This window comes from Triturus cristatus, chromosome 3_2 (genome assembly GCF_964204655.1).
Source record: "Triturus cristatus chromosome 3_2, aTriCri1.1, whole genome shotgun sequence".
In the NCBI taxonomy this organism is placed as follows: Eukaryota; Metazoa; Chordata; class Amphibia; order Caudata; family Salamandridae; genus Triturus; species Triturus cristatus.
The window spans coordinates 628,077,865-628,094,555 of record NC_140584.1 but is presented as its reverse complement, the minus strand read 5'-3'; positions in this window follow the sequence as shown (position 1 = coordinate 628,094,555).

Below are 16,691 nucleotides of genomic sequence, written 5' to 3'. Positions count from 1 at the left end.
TTCTTTTGATGGCCATTGACCTTGTGTCTGGAGAGACCCCATGTGGGCTCCCCAGCCCTGGAGGGAAGCGTCCGTGATCAGTGTTTGAGAGGGAGGTACTTGATGAAAAGGTATCCCTACTTGCATATTCTTCTTCTTCATCCACCATGGGATGGATGCTCTTGCTGCGTTTGAGAGACTTATTTTGTCGTCCCAGCGAGCTGTTTGCTGGTCCCACTTGTCCTCCAGATACTGCTGAAGGATGCATTTGCAGCCTGGCATTGGGGACCAGGAAGATGCAGGATGCCATCGACCCTAACAGGGAGGCAATCCAACAGCATTCTGTTGTCCAGAACAAATTTGCATTTCTGTATGATGGAAAATTGTCCGTAATCCGAAGGAAACACTTTTCCTACCTCGGTGACTACCAGAGCTCCTAGATAATGGATTCTCTGTGTGGGTTGTGGAGTCCATTTGTCGAAGTTCACATGAATGCCCAGCCGGTGACAAAGTTCTAGGCATTGCAGGAAATGACTCCTCACGCTGCGGGGGGAGGGAGCCTTCAACAGCCAGTCGTCCAGGTATGGGTATAAGAAGATGCCTTTGCGGCGCAGTGCGGCTGCCACCACTGTCAAGCACTTCGTGAACACTCGGGGAGCTGACTTCAACCAGAAGGGTAATACTTTGAACTGGTAGTGAGAAGATCCCAACAGGAATCTCAGGTAGTATTGTCTGTGATGTTGACTGACCGGAACGTGAAAGTATGCATCTTGTAGATCCAGCGAACACATCCAATCTCCATGCCTGAGATGTGGATATATTTGATGGAGAGACAACATGTGAAACTTCTCCTCCTTGATTGATTTGTTGAGTGTTCACACATCAAGAATGGGTCTGTATTCCGCTTTTCGACCCTTTTCTTTACTAAGAAGTATCTTGAATAGACCCCTCTCCCTCTTTGAGATATTGGCACCTTCTCGATGGCTTATTTTCACAGAAGGGTGGCAACTTCGCTCTGCAATATTCTCATCTGGTGACACGATGATGGAACCGGAGGGATTGAAGGAGGATGGCGTCGAAAACGTAGAGAGTACCCATTCTGCAGCGTAGCTAACACCCACTGGTCCTTTGTGATAGCTCGCCACTCTTCGAGATGATTTGCAATACTTCCCCCCACTGGAGTGGTGAAAGGCGATGGGGGAAGTGGACACTCATTGTTTGGCCTGCGTCTTGGTGGAGGTGTTAGCCTGACGCTGGTTTCCTCTTCCTCTGGAGGAACGCCTGCCTTGATATTGAGACCTTTGTTGCCCTTGCTGGTCCTGGTTTGTCTGTCAATATGGGGTTTGAACCATCTGTTGGGATGATCGCCGATTGTAAGGCCTATATCGTTTGGGGAACTGCTTTTTCTCTAGACCCACGGCCTTTAGTGTGTCTAGCTCTGTCTTTATCCGGGACATTTCTTCATCTATGTGTGCCCCAAACAAAGATGAGCCAGAGAAGGGAAGATTTAAGATCCGAGACTGTGCCTCTGGTTTGAGTGCTGTGAGTCGGAGCCAGGAGGTTCTTCAACCGCATATCCCATGGGCATAGGCATGAGCCGAAAGAGTAGCACCATCAGCTGCAGCGCTGATAACTTGGTTAGCCACCAAGCTGCCTTCATGTAGGATCTCATCAAAGTCCTTGCGATCTTCTTGCGGTAACTTTTCTGTGAATCTTTGCAGGGAGTCCCACAGAGACCGGTCATACCGGCCCAAGAGAGACGATGCACTTGATACCTTCATCATAGAGGCTGATGTGCCGCATACTTTCCTTACCCACGTATCCTGTGTCTTACTCTCTTTTTCTGGTGGAACAATAGAGGAGGAAGCAATAGCATGAGTCTTTTTTGCTGCAGCGATTATCACAGAATCCGATGGGGGGTCCGATTTTCAGATTTAAGGAAAAGCGGGTCCTCTTCGGTGAACGATATATCTTTAAAATCCTAGCCGGCGCGGTCTTGAGTGTCGCCGGCGTGAGGAAAATGTCCTTAACCGGTTCTATTAGGCCCGGGACCAATGGTAACAGAGGTCTAGATGTTGCTCTTTGGTGTAAAGTTTCAAAGATAACAGATGACGAACTCTGTGGAGTCGGCATAAGGATGTTTAGTTTCGCCGCCTCTCTGCCAAGCACGTCCTGAAAAGTGCCCCCGTCATCCACCGGAGAGACCCTCGACAGCGGGCTGTCAGTAAGAGTAGGTGAATAGTCTCTGTGTGACCTCCTGCTTCTGGAACTAGATCTCCCTCTGCCAGAGTGCGCAGGAGTGCGACTGCGACCCCTGGCTCTTGATGGAGTGCACTCTCTATCCACCACCTGTACCAGCCGAGCCAATGGAGATCTGTGAAGGGGGCTCGAGTAATGCTGTGCCGCCGTGGCTGGAGCTGTGGTCCAGTGATGCAAGGGCCTGTTCCATCTTGGTGATAGATGGATGGAAGGCGATCTTTGCCCTTCTTGACCCACAGGAGAATGTGGAGGAGGAGGGGGAGAGTGCTCTGTTTCTTGTGCAGGCCTGGTGGCGAATCTTGGTGTCCCCTGGACACTGGACTGCTGGACGTCGAGATTATGACCTCTAGTGATCTTGACGTTGAACCTGTGTGAGAGCTGGGAGAACCTGTTCTCGACGTCGGTGACTGTGATGTAGACAGGCTTACCGGACATGAGGCCTCTTTGGACTGGTGCCTCGACATCGATCTGGAACGTCGCTGGACCGACTGCCTTCTCGACGTCTACCGTCGTCTTGGTGACGGTGACGCCTGCCTTGACGTCGACTTCTCCTCTTGGACGGAGGACTCAATCTTGCAGTCGACCGGCCTCTCGACGTCGAACGTGTACTTCACACCGACGGGGTACCGTGCTTCGACGTCGGCCGCCTCTGCTCTGAAGAGCGGTGTTTCGACATCGACCTGCGGTGTGCTGCCGCCGACGGAGACTTCTGCTTCGACGTCGGAGATCTTTGCACTGACCTCGACGGAGACTTCTGCTTCGACGTCGGAGATCTTTGAACTGATCCCGACGGAGACTTCTGCCAAAGTCAACAAGCATTTGCAATGCAATAGGTCTCGCATTATAAAAGTGTGAGCAGTTGGCATTGCTAATAATAATGCATCACTAGCTATTGGCATTGTAAATGATAATGGCATTTATTTATGTGTTTGTTTTATAAAATAGATAAAAAAGGCATTGTCATGAACAATGCCAATAGCTTAAACTTTTGCAAATGCGAGACCTATTGCATTGCAAATGCTTGTCTTTGTTTGCTGGAGTTATCCACAATCGTCGGCCCACGCACCCTTGTCATTGACATCATCAGATACGTCATCCTCAATGGAGATCACCCAAATACTGATTTTAATATAATTTCTCTTTGGGCTTTTAAATGTGTTTCTGTCTGCTGAGGAATGTAGATATTTATTTTTCCTACTATAATGTTATGAGTGCACATTAGTATTACTGTCTGCAGGCCTGCGGTGTTGGTGCCAACGTGAGAAACATTTAAACAGTGTCACAACGCGTTTGTAGATCGCCTCAATGTTGGCAATCTTTATTACAGCTGGGATTTTGGTGTTTTTTTTTAGGTCTGCACAAATGTGCTTTTTTTCCAACCTTTGCAAAAGTTTGTAGCAACGTTCAATGAGATACACCAACTCGAAGTGGGACACCAACACGTTCTACTTTTTTCACTCAATTAAAGATTTATAAAGTGCAACAAATCACCTGTGAGGGTCTCAAGGAGCTAGAATGGCCAGTTGCTTGGTGGTCATCTGCAATCTTCAAATTGACAAAATCTTCAGCAAAGTTCTGAAGTTGAACATCCACACCATAATAATCCACATTTGTAAAGCGTGAACAATCACCCGTAAGGGTTTCTAGGCGCTGGGGGCCGTCGGGAAGATGAAGCAAACTATTGCCCAGAGTCACATGGTGCTGGGCTAATCTGCCGCCGGGGATCGAACCGTGATCCCCAGATTCCGGAGTCAGTCGCCCTGGCCGCGGCGCCACACCTCTTCCCTTCCCATAAGAACGCCCTCACTACATAATTTGTCTATCGCACTCTGTGACAACTATTTAAAGGGGCCCCATTTCCATACTTCCACTGGGGGATCATCGAATGTCAGCATAAACTCTGGCCTTTCTCACACACATTTGGGAACTGGCTTTGGCATTAAGCCAAACCCTGCTTACAATTATACCGCTGCAACTACATTAGGTGCACTCTCCTTATCTTGTATTACAAGGAGTGATACTTGCATCCCACACTTCTGTGATGTAACTTTCACCACGTGCAACCACACTGGTCTCCAAGATTTGCTATATTTCCATGCTACGCGCCCACCCATGTTCACACAGTAACTATATGCTGTATATGACTAAGAGGTTATAAGAGAAGTCATCGGAGATGCCATCAAAGATGTCATTTAACACGAAATGATTGATGTAATGTGAGGTAATAAGCAATGCATGGCAGGGCTGCATGTTTTGGTTAGCTCAGTGAACTATAACTGCTGAATTTCAGTGTTTTTTGTTTTTAAATGTTAGTTTTATTTTGACATCTAATTATGACATCACTTTAACCTTTCTTTTTTATGTGAATCAATATATAGTGTGTATGTGTATATCTATATACATGTAATTGCACATGGATTAGTTTTAAAATACACACTAAAGTTACATAACAGGGATTCATTAACAGCGTCTCACGCACATCTGCCTTTTAAAGAAAGCTCGGTTGGCTAGTGCACCTGTTGTAGAACTGTACGAGTCAGTTTAATCAGAGTTGCTGAGCAGACACATTACTTTAACCCGTCCACGTGTACGTAAATGGCTACATTTCTTGCATTCTGGTACTTGTAGTTTTTCCTGGTACCATATGTGTCGGAATGGAAAGGTCGTACTGGACGAGGTATTCACACCTGGCCTGGTACATAATCCCAAGTGGCCCCTTGGCCAGACCAGCCCAGTCATGGCTCTTTAGGCAACATTTGTGTACTGATATACTGGACCGATTCATACAATGTTAAATGGGAAACTACCAGCCCCAGAATGCAACATCCCGTTGCAGGCGCGCAACACCCATTGGACTCACAGGGCTTCAGCCCCCCCCGTCGTGTGTGGCAGCCCGGGATGAGACACCTTCCCGGGCAAAAAAGCAGCCGCACCCGAGCACTTCACAGGTCTTTAAAAGACCATTTGCATGTTAATGAGGCCTTGCTGTTGTTTCACCCCCTCTAAGAGCCCCTGCAGCTCCACTCTGCCTATTGCTTAAAGTTCAGCCCCCCCGAAATTTTTGCTCAGCCCCCCCCGAAATTTTTGCTCAGCCCCCCCCGAAATTTGGCTCTAGTTGCGCCTCTGTCCCGTTGACTAATAAGGCATGGCTGATGAAAGGAGTCGGGCATGACATGGGGCTGCGGGACAGCTGAGCCAGTATTACAACTCGAGATCTTTGCACTAAGTTTGGTCACAAAAGCTTCCGTCAGAGCAGCTCGCGGGCACTCGAGGGTTACACCGCATGGTGAAAACAAGTTCTATTTGCTGCTCTGTGCCCGGGGTCCCTGCTGCTGCCCGCTGGTCTGGCAGTGCCCCGAGTGCGCTCTGCATTATTTGCCTTGCTGGCATTGCGTCAGTCCGTGCCAAGCCTACAGCAGAGGCCGTCTCAAAGGTCAGGAAGTCCGCCGACCGCGCCCCGTCTGGAGTAGTGCCTGGAAGCGTTTAGTAATGAACAAGTGAGCTGTTCCCGCCTCGCAGCTTCTCCCGCGTCTCCTCCCACTGCTCAATAATAAATGCGAGAGTTGCCGACTTCGGAACGGAGAAACTAAGGAGCATATTAACAAGCCAGGCGATAAAATTATCCCCGCTTTAGCGGCAGAAAACTGCCGCTAAAACGGCGATAATGGGCTTGATAATATGCTCTATGGAATTCCAATTTAAGCCTATGTTAAATGTGAATGACATCTAACATGGGCTTCAATTAGAATTCCATAGAGCATATTATCAAGCCCATTATCGCCGTTTTAGCGGCAGTTTTCTGCCGCTAAAGCGGCGATAATTTTATCGCCTGGCTTGTTAATATGCCCCCAAGTTTGAGCCTCTGCGTCCGTTCAACATCCTGTGATTCTGGGCAAATCACTTCAAATTCAGGTGCCTGCCATAAATGAATGTGTCTGCAAGTGGTGCTCCGGAAAAGCACGGTGTAGATGGTTAAGTGCTGGTGCTGAGCACCGGAAACCACCGACTCAAATTAAGCACTGCTTAAAAAGAAAAGCGAGAATAGCTCTTGCAACTGACCTCTGTACAACCGGCCGGCGGCTGTTTGCGTGTAGCATGTGGGCCCTAATGCGAACTCGAGTTGGGGCCACTCGTGTTTCATCCTTCAGAACTCCTTAAATGGATGCCATTGATTTGAGCAGCAGCGCCAATAAGGATGAAGCAATTTAGCCCGTGGTCATCGGCTTTTCCTTGTGAGAGACCCCAGGGCTTGTAAGGGGTTGGATTGTTCCACTTTATTGAAAACCTAATTTTAGCTGTCAATGAGCCCTGGGTCGTGCTTGGCACTTTTAGCTAGTATCGAGTATTAATTAGTAAATGCGGGACTACAGGTCCCAGAATGCAAAGGGCTAACTGAATAAAAACGAAAGCTGGCTGATGGATCCATGGCCGCTATAAACAGTGCAGTAGGCCTATATTTTGGGGGACAATACGCCACTGCAACACTACCTGCATTGTGTTTCAGAAGAACTGCAGTCTGTGCAGCCGCTGCACGATCTAAGCTGGCCTCAGAAGAGAGCCTTTCCAGGCTAGGCAGTGGCAGGAACAGTTAATCACCGCAAGTGTAGAGTGCATTTCTAGAAATAGTTCCAAAATATGTTGAGACAGACACGAGAAATGCAGCCAGTCTTCTTTTCGTGCATTGCTATTTTACTGTTCAATGTCTTCCTAAACAAGACAGGGTCTGAGAGAGGGAGGGGTCGGGTGAGTCTCAGACAAACGCCACAGTTCAGGAAAGAAGACGGATTGGCGGGTGGAGAGACGGGAGGACGAGAGAACAAAGAGAGATAGAGAAGGGGGCAGAGAGAGTAGAGGCACGAAGAACAAGAAGGGCTGGGCGAGAAGGGAGGGGGGAATGCCAGCAACAGAGAAGCCCGCGAAAGTGAAAGTGATCGTGATTACGATCGCTACGGAGGAAAGACACATGGCGCTGCGCGCGTGCACGTTCACGTGCACTGTAGCTTTAGGCCACGGCAGCACTTTGAGAAGCCCACATATAAAATGTCTCTTCGAGCCTTTGGCTCGCGAGACCTAAAAAAAGGAAGAGCTGTGAATCCAGGTTCCTGACTAAAGGAGCCGGAAAGAACAACTGACCCAACTGTCACCCCTGAGGCATGATGGGAAGCTAGGGGTCATGGCTGCCTTAATGCACGGTGCCAGTTTTGTATGAAAATGCTTTCATTTCCTATGCTATTGGTTTGTAATGCAGCCTGTAGGCTAACAAAGTCTGCTTTTATTTGCAGTTTTTTCTTCATGAGGTTTACTCATTAAAAACAGAGTTCAAGTGCTACTTGCCCTCTTGTGTTTTTATATATATTTTACAAAAGCAGTGTATGTGTTTATTACATTGTTTAGCCTACTAGATGGGAGCTGCATTGGTATGAGAAAAAATGGTATATGTGACCAAGACCACGGACGTGGTTGAAACGCGTCGTCTTTTCTGCCAAGAATAAAATTACTTGCAGATCATCTGCTTGTGGGCTTGCCTGGAATTCTTTTCCGTTTGGATTTCTTTACAAAGGAAAATATATATATATATATATATATATATATATATATATATATATATATATATATATATATATATATATATATATATATATATATATATATATATATATATATATATATATTACCTACTGGCGGTCGCCAGTAGGTAGTTATAGTTAGGACCCTGTTTCCATAGGAAAACCGCAACATTCTATTTGGAATAACTTTGGCGCCGGTCGACGAATCCTCGCGAAATTTTCAAAACTAATGGGGCGCTACGCTCCGCTCCTACCCTGAAAGTCTCGGGGGGATTCGTCAAGCGGGGGCTGAGAAAAAAGGGGGGTCCCAAAACACGTTTTTCCCATGCATTTTTCCATAGGACCTTTAGACACAGCTACAGCCCGAACGGCTGAACAGAGTTACTTGAAATTTGTCAGAGAGGTAGTCTACAGATCAAGGAAGTGCCTTTTGTAGGTCTGGTGTAAATCTGTTCAGTAGTTCCTGAGAAAATAGCATTTAAATCAATATATATATCTGTGGCAGCTTACGGTGCGCTTACCGTGCGCTTACGGTAAGCTTACCGTACGCGTGCGGCGACGTGCGCGAGCGCGATTCTGATTGGCTGTTAGATCTTAGTAAACATTCGAATCGGTCGAAACCAGGAAGCGTTGGCCACCATTTTCTCTCTCGCACTCTGAGGGGAGGAGGAAAAACAAAGATTGAAAACATGTAAAGGGGCAGGTTAGACTGCTCCTAACCACCTAGCTTTGATTAAGGTGTCCCAAAAGATCCCCCAAGGCAAAAATTCAATTTTATTTTTTTTCAAAAAAACGTCGATTACGCTTACTGTACGCGTACGGTAAAAAATAAAGTAAAAAAAAAAATTTCCACACTTTCCCTACCCCGTGTGCAAAAGGTGCCCGAAGCGCACCTTTTGAGCATGGCATATTAATCAATGGAAAATTTAATACATTACCTTTCACAACGAAGCGCATAATATGTCCTCCGTGTGCGGACGGTGCGCGAAGCGCATCGTGCGTACATGGCCCATCCAGCGTAACGTGCACGGCACTAAATGCGTTAAGTGGGCGCGCACGCCACGAATGGCGTAAAGTAACTTAGCATTTAAAAAACCGTACAAATTCACAGAAAAAACCATAGGTTTCACACACGTTATAGTTAGGAATTAGCATTTAAAAAAACTTGCAAATTCACTGAAAAAACCATAGGTTTCACACATCTTATAGTTAGCTGGACATTTTACTCATAAAAAAACAATGAAATTCCCCCGTTATAGTTAGTGCAGGCAACTATAACTCACGCGACCGCAATCCTCTGCTGATGACATATGTGTCTTTATGAAAAAAAAATATTTGTAATATATGTATAGCTAAAATTTAATGGAAGAAGACATGGGCAAATAAGTGTCTAAATACAGTATTAGCATCAGCAGAGGATTGCGGTCACGTGAGTTATAGTTGCCTGCACTAACTATAACGGGGGAATTTCATTGTTTTTTTATGAGTAAAATGTCCAGCTAACTATAAGATGTGTGAAACCTATGGTTTTTTCAGTGAATATTATATATATATATATATATATATATATATATATATATATATATATATATATATATATCACGAGTTTTCCTCCGCTGCTTTCCAAACTAGCGGCTCTCCTGAAGAGAAAGGCACGGACCCAACTTGTTTGTGCAAAAGTCTTTATTCCTCTGTCGCCATTACGCGTTTCGGCTCGCCTGAGCCTTGATCACATGACAGTGGCCTAAGAGAGATAACACATTTTTAAAGTGACAGTGCCAGTGTAATCGTGACCACGTGATCAGCTTACTGCGGTAATCTCGTAATAGACATAGACAACAAGAACAGCGTGCATTTGTGAAGAGACAGGTAAATTTACATAAAATGTCAAATTGAATATATGCTTTGCAACAATCTCCTAAAAATATTAAGAAACTATATCATATGTACGTTCACTCTGTGTGCTGTCTTCAAACATTGTTAATGTCTTATCTTCTGTCATTTGCGTCACGATCATGGTAAAATCAATAACAATAAAAAAACCAACAATTGTTCTTGAAAAAGTGCTTAAGTGTAAAGTGCAATATATGTGCAAACGAGCCTAGTATTTGTGCTGCGCGATAGCGCGATGATTCAGTAAGGTTAAATTATTTGTTTCATTAGTCAAGGGATGCTTGATGTTTGTTGATTCATGGTTTTAATACCCGTATGATCTGATGTAGGCAGAGTGACTAGTGGAAAGGTAGAGAGAATTATTATTATATCACCATGGGTTCGTGTGTTATAGCCAATTTATTGTTGATATTTAGTTGTTTTATTTAAAGAACAGTCATTCCTTTGTGCACCTATGCTCTAATGAGGTCACTCGCCCCCTGATTTGGAAGTTTAACAATGCCTAACACTCATGTAGTTCTGGATCAAAAAAGTGTAATATGTGCATCAATGCTGTTAAATAGTCTGTACAGTTTCAACTAAGGTTCATCTACGACTAATCGTGTTAGACTGAATGCCTTTTATAAAGTGCATATGAGTCAGTGTCATAGAATAGTGCAAATTGCTAATAAATAGATAAAAGGTGTTTAAAAACCCTTAAAAATACTATCTATCCATTGACCTATCCCTGTAATGTGACATGTGGATAGGTACCAATTTAAGAACAAATTTACAATAAATATAATAAAAGACTAAGAATTCAAAATCTTATTAAGACCTTATAAAAAATTGTACATAATACATAACCACATATAAAATTATTGTGTTCCATTAGCGCGTTTGTAGGACTTAAAAGTTAAACAGTTTTTTTGTATACAGGTGTCAGTCATAGGTGCTAAAACTAAATATTCTAGATCTTAATGGAGAGTGGCGTTGGATGTTTATATAATCAAATCCCATGGTGACCACATATTTCCTCTATTTAAGTTAAATCAAGCATGTATATAGATCTTCAGTAGCGTTAAGACCGGCAGGGTGCTTAGTGTCTAACTGCAAAATGTACCGAGTTTCAAGTTTTCTAAGTTTGTTCTCTCGGTTACCTCCTCTCCTACTTGGTGGTACAGTGTCAATTACAAAGTATTTTACTTTGCGATTGTCAGATTGATGATGTTCTTTGAAATGTCGTGCAACAGGGTAGGTGTTGTCCTGATTTGTGATGGCCCTGAGGTGCTGAAGGATACGTTTGTACACGGGTAATTTAGTGCTGCCAATGTAGCGCAGATTACAGGGACATGAGAGTACCTACACCGCGAATTCAGTTTTACACGTTAGGAGCTTAGAAATGACGTGATTTTGATCACTGAAAGGAGTTTGATATCAGTTGGTGTTCACTCCCTGAATGCATGCTTTACATGTTTTGCATCGTAAGAATCCTTTCATGGATTGTATCCAACTATTGCTATCAATCACCTCAGGGCTTGTTCTAACAAGTAAATCCCTCATTGAGGGTGCCCTGCTGTAAGTGATGGACACCCTCTGCGGTAGCAGGGGTCCTATCACTGGGTCACTTCGTACCAATGGCCAGTTATGCTGAAGAATTTTGTTTAACGCTTTGTGCTGTTGGCTATATTGCACAATCAGACGAAATTCATTGTCTTCCTTGGTGTTAATACTCATGGTATTTGTGGAGCTTGCATTAGTCGAAATGTTTACAGATTTCTTGTCCATTATGGCTTCATCTCTACTCCACATCATGGATTTTTCAATAGCATTATCAATGATGTGTGATTGGTAGCCACGTTGTTTGAAGCGAAGTTTACTTGCTTCTTGTGCTGCCATTAAATCATCATAGTTGCTACAAATGCGCCTAATCCTTAGCATTTCCCCGTAGGGGATGCTATTGATAAGGTGTTTAGGATGCGCACTTGATGCATGAAGTGTGGAGTTACCCGCCGTCTTCTTTCTGAATAGACGGGTTTCAATTTTGTTCTTATTTATATAGACCTGGGTGTCTAAGAATTCAATTTGTGTGGCACTGATTGTGGCAGTAAACTGTAAATTCATGTTGTTAACATTAATCTTTTCAATAAAGTCATTAGCTTGCTGGCTCGTACCTTCCCAAACTACAAAAAGATCATCAATATATCTTAACCATACTTTGACATTAGTATTGACATATTCATAGTGTTCTTGCTTGAGGACCAGCTCCTCCCATCTGCCCATGTGCAGGCATGCGTAACTCGGTGAGAAGCTGGCCCCCATTGCTACGCCTCTAGTTTGCTGGTAAAGTTGACTGTTGAACATAAAAATGTTGTTACGTAAACAAAATTCAGTCATTTCAACCAGCATGCGATTATGTTCTAGATGCTGCGCAGATCTTTGTGAAAGGTAATGTTGGATCGCTGCTAAGCCTGACACATGTTCAATGCTAGTGTATAAAGATGTTACATCTAATGCAATAAGCAAATAATTGTCCTGCCACACAATGTTCAAAATTTTTCTAAGGAAGTCACTGGTATCTTTTACATAAGATGGTAACTTTTGTACAAACTCCTGCAGGTAATAGTCAATTTATTTGGTTGTATGTTCCGTCAGACTGTTTCTAGCACTGATGATTGGCCTTCCTGGAGGATCATTGTAGTTTTTGTGAATTTTCGGGATGAAGTAAATGGTTGGTGTAGTAGGACTGTCATTTTTTAGAAATTTAAATTCATCGTTGCAGATCAGATTTGCATTTTTCCATTTGTTGAGCTTAAGGTGGAAATCTTTGTAGGTGATTTTCATGTTACCAATAGTAGTTCGTATATAACATGTGCGATCGTTGAGTTGCTTGTATGCTTCCTTGTTATATGAACTCATTGGCCAAATGACAATGTTTCCGCCTTTGTCGCTGTTGCGAATTACAATCTCTTTATTGTTTTTTTGTAATTTAGATGTTAACCGCTTATATTGCTGATCAACTTTGTTGTGTTGCTTCATTTTAGATTGTGTTTTCCTATTCAAATCCTTCATTTGAGTGGTCACCGCTTCGTGGAAAATATCGATGGAGTCTCTGATCATGATTGGGTTAAAGGAGGATTTGGGTTTGAATGGACTTGCTTTAAGAGTTTGATCAGTTGGGTTGCTTTCGTTGCTGAGATCTTGCATAATTTGTAAAAGTGATGTGTCTGACTGGGTTAATGTGCTTGTTCCCCGTTGGGTATCAGAGGTAGAGATTTCACCCATAGCTGTTTGGTTGGGTGTATTCATGAGGAAGTGCTTTTTTAGTTTGAGTTTGCGTACTCCTTTATATACATCAATTCTTGTTGTTGCATAATCAAAGTTATTGCGCGGAGCAAACGATAGACCCAATCTTAGAATGTTTTTCTCCTGTGTTGTGAGCTCGATGTTGGATAGGTTCACTATGGTATTTTCTGCCTGCTCATCCATTATTATATATATATCATTTTTATTATTTCCGGGGTCCCCGCACATGGGCGGGAATATTCAGTGCTTATGACTTTGATGAGGATCCCCCTGGAAGAGAACCAGTGGGTCAGACTCCCTACCTACCTCTCGGCACTGACAGAGACCAACTGTGGACTGCCCAAAGGCTCGTCCCTCAGCCCCACTCTCTTCAACATCTAGATGGCCCCCCTTCCAACCATCGTCAGGAACCACGGGCTCAACATCATCTCCTACGCCGACATCACCCAACTGCTCCTCTCCCTCACCAACGAACCCAACATTACCAGACACAACTTCCAAGAAGGGACAAAGCAGTCATCACCTGGATGAAGAATAGCTGCATTAAACTCAACTCAGAAAAAACAGAAGTCCTCATCTTTGGTATCATGACTCCTGGTGGCCCTCTGCCCTCGGAGATCCCCCAACCCTGACGGGGTGCAACCACAGATTTAGGTGTACTGGGGGGTGCAAATGTATTACTATTTGGAACTCACAAACATTCTCAGAAGTACACCTGGAGAGCTACGACAGGTGCAGGATTCCTGCCACATGTTTCAGTATGTCATGAGGCAATTTCCAAGAGCTAATATTTCTCCTTTACAAAGTTCTTCATAATGTGGGAAGGGTACTGCATATGGGAAACACACTTTTTCTTTTTTCTTTGCATGTGGAAAAGGTTTTTCCCACATGTAAAAAAGCCATTCCTCCACCACCAAATGCAGGGAATGTTGGGTGCAACAACTTTTAGGAAAATCTTCATGAAGCAAGCAATCAACCCCAAGTTGTACTGTAAAGCTTAATTTGGTCAGAGCAAGCTGTGCACGCTTAAGTACATGTAAGCGCCAAGACACCCTTCTGGGTGATAGTACGCTCTACAAACCTGCATAACATAACATGTATCTGCTGCATTTAATGAATGGTTTGTGCTCCATCACAGATCATAACTGCGGTAAATAATATTCACAAGCACCCTTTTGTGCAACTAGAAGCATCTTGTTGATCAGCTGCTTTAGATTTTTACAGATTTAAACATTTAGCCGCTATTCCATGTAAGCCAGGATTGGGAAATTGAACAAGTTACTTATCTTCGGTAACGATGCATCTGTAAGAGACATTAGTAGTTATAGAATCCTTGTCTTAGAATTACCCCAGGCATCAGACTGGATCCGGAGAAACGTTTTAGCAGTACCCCTGGCGTCGGTAGGTGGCATTCGTCGTCTTGGTCGCCGGGATGACGTTGCGGTGTCTACTTGTTCTGAGACAACTTTTCACGCCAGAAGCACAGAGCCATACAAGACACTGACCACTGGTACACATAACTAGGGCCCTGTAAGGGAGTCCCTATCCCTAGAAGTCAGTTCGCAGAACGAGGAGGATGGGTGGGGCGGTAAGGAATCTATAACTACTAATGTCTCTTACAGATACATCGTTACCAAAGGTAACTGACTTGTTCATCTGAAAGAGACCATAGTTATAGATTCCTTAGCTTAGAATAGATACCCTAGCAATGCCAACCCCGGAGGAGCGTCTGCAAACTAAGTTCACACCAGGAAGTCCTAGAGAACAGAACGGCCGAAAAAGCCTACTCTCTGGACTTGGCTGTCCAGGCAGTAAAAATGCCTACTCTCTGGACTTGGCTGTCCAGGCAGTAATGTTTGGTGAATGTGTGCAAGCATGCCCACGTGGCTGCCTGACAGATGTCAAGCAAGGGAACTCCACATCTCAAAGCAGTAGTGGCTGCCGTCGCCCTGGTAGAGAGGGCGCTCAGTCCCACTGGAGGTTCCTTTTTAGCCAGAGAATAACAGATCTTGATACATAGGACAACCCATCGAGAGATGGTATGTTTATGCACTGCCTGACCTTTCTTAGCTCCCACATGACCCACGAAGATTTGATCGTCCACCCGGAAGTCTTTTGTGCAGTCAAGGTAGAAAGACAGCGCACGCTTTGGGGCCAGACGGTGGAGTCTCTCATCCTCTTTGGAAAGGTGCAGAGGCGGGAAGAAGGTGGGCAATGTGATGGTCTGACCTATGTGGAAGGAAGTAACCACTTTGGCCAGAAAAGAGGGCCTGGTACGGAGGACTACTTTGCTCGGATGGACAGCAAGAAAGGGAGGTTTTGAGAATAAAGCCTGAAGCTCACTCTTCCTGCGAGCAGTGGAGATGGCAAGGAGACGGGGCCCAGGTATGACATTGTACAACCTTACCAACGAAAGACTGTAAGCAGTCTCTCCACAGGAAGCAAGAAAAAGGGCTGCATCAACAACTACAATTCATTACTCCCAATCGTGTAGTGCTCTGCTAACACTGCCAAGAGGCTTGTGACAGACATTTTGTGTACAAAAACAAACTGGGACATCCAGAATGTTAGAGTGAAAAGCAGGTTACAACATGAGCACTGTTGCATGGACTTTCAAACCAACCAATGTAGCTATTTTGTCTGGAGGTGTTGCTTTAGATGGCTACTTGTCCTAGTCTTGTTTAGGTAAAGATGCCTGCCCAAGCCTCGAAGCTTCAAACTATCAACATTTTCTTTCTATTAGATGGGTTTAGATTTCAAAACACACTATAACCTCATCACCGAATGTCATTTGTGATCCTGTTGAAAGCACAAGTTGTAACTTGGTAACAGAACGAATGTACCTGTTCTTATCTCTTAACGCTAAATAAACCAATAAAGTATAAAAACCTGTTTTTACTCAGCTTTACAAAACGTTTATTCAAGGTATCAAAGATTTGAGTCTTCAGTAGTAACATTATTGGTAAAGGTACATATACACGGAAACATCGACAAGGCTTTTGTCATAGTTGTTAATATAATTTCCTTTTGCAAAATGTTGTGAATAGGTGCATAATTTACTCTGTGTATGGTTTTTCAGCACTCTCTTTTTGTCCTTCTCGCTTAAAAAAACAAAATGTTTTCGCCCAGACTCTACTCTAAAAATGCACCTCTACGCTTATAGTCCCATTATCTGTGAAAAAGAATACTTTATAATTGAGTCTTAAAAGCTTTTGAAGAAAAGTTACGATATTGCTCATTAATATTTTTGCTTTTATACTTTTGACGAAATTCTTAACGCGTGACTCTGCCAACATCACAACCCTGTTTTCACCTCTACTACATTTAGTGGCCACACCACTACTAACATTGTGGTCCCTACACTCCTCTCGTCAAAAGTCTACAAAATCTTTAGAGGATGTTGCCATATTTCACATTGTGGATTAAAAATCTGCACTTCGATCATTGAGGAGGACCTGGTATACTGGGAAAGGTTATCTTCAATTAGACCGGTTATCACTCTGGAAGCAACACCTCTTCAAGGACCAAAATCTCTCAAACACAATGCATCACTTTTGTACAATTATTCATCTCCAGCTTTTATACCGGGTCTATGCTTTTAGTTACATGCTCTCTGAGTTTATCTTTCAAAATAAAGGATGCAATATCACCTGTCTCTTTTGAAATCTTCATTGCCCTTGGCTGTGCCACTATGCGGTGAATTGCAGT